Raw genomic sequence first — 6,000 nt, forward strand, 5'->3', positions numbered from 1 at the left:
ATGATTTATACAGATGCTTGCTCAAAATAGCCAAATTTGAGAATGTTTTGTGCACATAAATAGTGATGTATCTCAAGCTTTTCTTGATATTTAACACTTGTCTTCTATATTCAAACATACTGCTACTGATGGTGTTTAATGAACTAGACTTATTTGTTGAGTGAAGAAAATAATCAAGGAAAGATTTACTAAGTCTTTGAACCCACAAAACATTTTTTTTACTATTATTATGCAAAGGAGAGTGACCATCTGTTCTCTATCTCCATTGAAGTCAGAACATGAGGAAATAAATTGCAGTATGAGGTAGTTAGGTTAGAATAACTGAGGAATTTCCTGACAGGGTTGTTAACACTAAAATGAATCAGGAAGAGAGGTTGTGAAATTTTCTTAGATTCTTCCCTGCCCCCACTCCCTTAATATGCACGTTTGGTCTTGTAATCTAATAGACTTCTCCAGATTTAGTTGTCTTTACCTATGATTTCACAAATGTGTTTCTTTCAAGTTTAACATCAGAGGGAGGACCAGGAAAAACTAACAATAATCAAATAATAGCTGAGATTTGTTGAGTTTTTATTATGTAGAAAGCTCTGTGCAAAGGACTTTGCATGCTCTTTCCCATTTGAATACAGTAACAAATCAGGTAGTTAGTTCAGTCTACATGAATTCTGTGTAGAGCTCTTAGATTGATGATGGCTACCACACACCAAAAAACTAATTACTGGCAGTCGATTTGTATATCTCTTAAACTTACTATAAGGATTGAAGAGTCACCCTACTATAACTGTAGTAATTCACATATTTTGAGAGGGACAGAAATGTAGCATGAGAGATGACTTGGTTAGGTCACTTTGGATATGTTAGTATGGCACTGAGAGCCTGACTATTAATTTCATGGAGCTGTATCAGGGAACTTGTGATTTCCAATGCTCCATGTTATCTCTGAATAATTCAGTGAGCTGAAGATCATTGTTTTTCCTTCCAAAAGGCAGAATGCGTTTCTGCAAAAGAATGAAACCAAGTGGCTCTCAACAGTCGTAACGTAGAAAAGAAACCCATGTTTTCAATGGCTCTAGACATTTGAAGCCCAAATGCTAATATCCATCTCATTGCCATCTCTTCCTCTTCTGAAACAAACCCTTCTCTTTAGGTTTTCATAATGGATAAGTCTTAGATCTTTCCTGAGTTTGTCAGCCCTGTGTGATGAAGCTTATTTTTGTGTTTGTTCTTTGTGTTCTTTTGATTGTAAACTTTAGCAACAGGGATGGGCCTTGATTTTACAACCTTGTATGCATGTAGTGACTTCATTGATGGGAGAAGTAGTAAGTCCAGCTGAAGGAAATAATTATGATGGAAACATAAGTTGACAGTTTGCTTGAATCACCTGAGCTGATGAAAGGAAAGAACATTTTCCTCTTTTGATAAGGCTTCCCAAATGGACTCATTTTCTTTAGCTATGCTTGCACTACTGTTGCTATTTCCATGAGTTCTAGTCTAAGTTTCATGAATATTAGGAGTTCCCAAGAGTGGGAGCAGTTGAACAAGAAGTCCAGAGCTCTGAGTTCTAATCGAGGCTTGCTATTTGAGTCACCAAGATTAAACTGACACAGGTTTCAAAACTGAAACAGATTATCTTTGTGGCTTTTATGTTGTTTCAAACAACTTTTAAAATAATTTTTTTCAGAAGAGCAATGATCAAAAACAGTACAGAGGTATCTATAAGGCCAACTATTTCTTAGATAATTCACAGATAATTTAAATTAAACACCTCTAAAAAAGTGAGTGAATAATTTACCAAGTTTTGTCATTGCCCTCTTGTCTTCGTTTAAATTTTTCTTTTCCTTTTTCTTCTTTTTAGAATTGTTGATAGAACTCTGTCATTCCCATCCACGTGGACAAGTGGCCTTTAAATTTTGGGGCTTACAGGAGGGCAGTATAATACAGTGTACATTTGTTTGGGCTCTATAGTTAAATACTCCCGGCTATTAGCAGTGTGAATTTGGGCAAGATCATAAGCTCCTTTTGCTTGACTGGGAAAGTAGGGATAATAACCATAACTCAGGAAATTGTGAGAATTCAATGAGATAATTCAGATAAGATCGTTAACATAGTCCCGTCCCACGAGCTTGTACTCCGTGAATGTTATTTCTCCTCCTCCTCCTCTTCTTCTGCTCTTTCTCCTCCTTCCAAGGCTTCTTTGAGTTCTAGAACCCTTTGAGAAGCTAATGAGAGCTCTGACTCCAGCAAATGAACATATGTCTACATATTTTAGATAACTTAATAAAAATTACTCAAATTATTGATTCACAGTGTAGATTATATGATAGAAAATTTTATACTTTATATATTGAAAGCCTTTTATTTTGATTAAAATAATGGTAAAATGAAGACTAATTATTTAGCTGCATTTCATTTTATCTATAATTCTGTTTTATGGTTATTTTTATTAAATATTTTTATTTTTTAAATTTTTTTAATTTTTTTTTTTGCAGTACACAGGCCTCTCACTGTTGTGGCCTCTCCCATTGTGGAGCACAGGCTCCGGACGCGCAGGCTCAGCGGCCATGGCTCACGGACCCAGCCGCTCCGCGGCATGTGGGATCTTCCCGGACCGGGGCACAAACCCGTGTCCCCTGCATCGGCATGTGGACTCTCAACCACTGTGCCACCAGGGAAGCCCTATTTTTATTTTTTAAATTAATTTTGTACTAAACTTTTTATTTTGAAATAAATTTAATTTAAAGAAAAGTTGTAAAGATAGTACAGAGAGCACCCATATCTTCAATATCTGGCTTTTCCTATTATTACTATGTTATCTAAATAAGCTAAGAAACCAAAATTGGTACATGTATTAACTAAACTCCAGATTTGATTCAGCTTTAACTTGTCTTCCATGAATGCTTTTTTCTATTCCAGGATTCAGTCTTGGGATAGAAATTGTTTATAACCATCATGTCTCTGTAGTCTTTTCTAGTTTGTGAATTCTTTCCTTATTTTTCATGATCTTCACATTTTTGAGAAATATTGGTTGGAGATTTTGTAGAATGTTCCTCAATTTGGGTTTGCCTGATATTTTCTCATAATTAAACTAAGGAAATTGAGGCTTAAAGAGGTCAAGTAACTTGACCATACCAGTAGAAGCTGGGCCTGGAACTTAAAATAAGTTTTCTTCATCCCAAAGTATATGATTTTTCCACTATATATGAATTACACATATATAAAATATACTTTAAAAATTTTGTCATAATATCAAAATGTCTGAGAGTAAGGGGTTTTAATAGTTATTTTAATAATCTCATTAAATTTTTTCTATAATAGTTTAAGATTAATAGCTATTTCACTTGGATACAGTAATACAAAAGTGATTTTGTGGTCACAGTATTCCCAGATCCAAGTATATTCTGAATATTACTACATTTCCAAAATTCTCCAGGTGGATAAAAATTCATTATGTTAAGAAGCATTTAGCTGAAGGTGCTGCTGAAAGCAGTCTCACTTCATTTTCCTCAGAGTGCACACTTGCTGCTAATTTTGTTTTTGCATTGAAAGTAAGCATCAAAGAAAAAAAAAATGTTTGACAGGTACAGGGGAAAGTCATATCAGAGTCTTGTGAATATTGTTTGAGAGATGTTAATTTTTAGGCATACAGTTCCTAATTCTCAAAGATACTTAAAATATTATTAAAAGTCATTGAGTATGGAAAAATCCATAAATCCCTGCAAAACCTTGTAAAATAAATTTCCTGGTAGCTGAACAAAGAGTTGAATTAGAACAAAATATGCAGGTGAAAAGTCCATTCCCTGTATCGATTTGGATATCCCTCATTAACTGAACATGAACTAGAATAACTGGTCACTTCTCTATTTCTAGCATGGTTTTATGTAGCCTGTAATTATAAGCTCGCAATAAAGTTTGCTACTCAGAAGGCAAGTGATTTGAGGTACAAGGGAAAGGTGACTGTTTCATACATTTGATGGGAAGTTATGACAGAAGTAAAACAAATTAAAATAACTGAGTAGGCATTGAAGTGACATCTGTAGAAATCTTAAAAAGTAGACTAGCTTCTCACTGGTTTAGTATGGCCCTGATTTTCAGTACATCTTGGATTCAAAAAGAGAGAATACCAGGCAAAAGTTTAAAGAAGGTGAGGGACTTCCCTGGCGGTCCAGTGGTTAAGACTTCGCCTTCAAATGCAGGGGGTACCGGTTCCATCCCTGGTTGGGGAGCTAAGATCCCACATGCCTCGTGGCCAAAAAACCAAAATATAAAACAGAAGTAATACTGTAATAAATTCAATAAAGACTTTAAAATGGTCCACATCAAAAACAAAATCTTCAAAAAAACTTTTTAAAAAAAGAATAAAGTAGTTGGCATTTTTTTCCATCCTTCCTTACCACCTGTATTACAGTTTTTCCTTCACTAGAATCACTTTCTGTTATTTATCTAGGTCACTCTTGCCAAGTGGAAAAGATATAGTTTTAAAACCTTGGTGTATGTTCCTTAGAGTCTATATTTTTAAAGCCAAACCCTTAATAGGAACCGGATCAATGACATGTTTTCATACACAATGGCATCTGGATAGGAAACATATTTTCAGCAATTAGACCTTTAAATCATTCAACATTTATCCATTTCTAAGGTCAGCCTGGGATTGATATTTTTAAAATTATTTACTTTAGCTACAAGAAACAAGGACAATTTATTTATCCAATAATATCTATCAAACACTTACTATGTATGAGTCAGGCACGAACTCATAGTGATCAACATCAGACAGAGGTCCCTGCTCTCATGAAGCATATATTCTTCGGAGGCTGCAATAATAAGACATATATACACAAGTAAATTTTGTCAAATGGTGATAAGTGGAAAGAATTAAAAATAGGAAAGTAAATTGTGCATATATAAAGTGATGGGATTGTAAACTTTTCTTCCCTAAGCAATAGGATGGAACATGCATTATCAGAGTGAAGGGATATTAGTATATACATAATTATTCATATGTATTTAGATTATTTTTCCCAGGCAGAACATATAACTGACTTCAAAATTATCTTTTAATTCTGCATTCCATTTATGCTAAAATTGGCACATGGAGTTCTGCAAATTCAATAGTAATTAGAGTCTGTTTCTGGAAGAGTGACAAATGTGTGGGCACTTATCCTAGGATTCAGTAAGTTCTTCTTGGAGACTTTGTTATTAGTGCAGAAATCAAAGAGTCCTATAAACTTCACTAATTTATTTAACAAATATTGATTAGGCTTCCTTTATGTGCTAGGCACTGGATATACATGTGGTCAAGCATGAAGCAGAAAGAGCTCTTGATGACACAGAACTTAGGACCTGTAAGAAATATAGATAATAAATCATTTCACCAGTTAAGAGTATCAAGAAAGGTGAAGTAAAGGGTGCAATGAGAATACACCACAAGGATAGGACATGGACACCAGTGGTCATTTAAAGACTTCTTGGGGAAGTAGAATTAACACTGAGTCTGCAGGAGGAGTAGAAGTGAGCTAGTATAGTGTTGGAGGGATTCTGGACGATGGAGAAGGTGGGATAATTGAGAGGAGGCAGAGATCAGCATTTCAGAGTTCTGTAGGCAAGAGAGACTCTGGTGAGTATGGGGAGCAGAAAGACTGGGAAAGCAGGAAAAACCAGTGATGGAAACGTAGGCAGCTCTGACTCTCTTACACTTTATAGTCCACGTTAAGATTTTGTTTAACCTTATCCTAAGGAAATGGGAAGTTAAGCAAATGTCTTAATAGGGTAGAAAGGGGACACAATGAAAAAAAAAGTTAATTTACAAAGCAAAAAAGTGGATAGAATTGGGCATGATTGAGAGAAAGGGGATCAGTTATGAGGATATTGCAGTAATAAGGGTGAGAAATCCTGTTAAGTTGGATGAGGATTGTGGCAGTGGTGGAAATAGAGGGATAAGAAAAACAGGAGATCGGTGATAGTTTAGATATCAGTTATGCTCAAAACATCTCACTTTGGCCA

At 35.1% G+C, this 6,000-nt stretch overlaps 1 long non-coding RNA gene across 1 annotated transcript in view; it reads right to left on the reverse strand.

Annotated features, from left to right (window-relative positions):
• LOC113609817 (uncharacterized) overlaps positions 1-5,139 on the reverse strand; it is a 42,400-nt gene extending 37,261 nt beyond the window's left edge. Inside the window, exon 1 of the long non-coding RNA XR_003428811.1 lies at positions 4,730-5,139. This is a non-coding gene — a long non-coding RNA (uncharacterized LOC113609817). The remainder of the gene's footprint in view (positions 1-4,729) is intronic.
• Between the last annotated feature and the right edge of the window lie 861 nt (positions 5,140-6,000).

Source organism: Aethalodelphis obliquidens, unplaced genomic scaffold (genome assembly GCF_003676395.1).
Source record: "Aethalodelphis obliquidens isolate GAN/ISIS:26980383/991018 unplaced genomic scaffold, ASM367639v1 scaffold3, whole genome shotgun sequence".
Classification (NCBI taxonomy): Eukaryota; Metazoa; Chordata; class Mammalia; order Artiodactyla; family Delphinidae; genus Aethalodelphis; species Aethalodelphis obliquidens.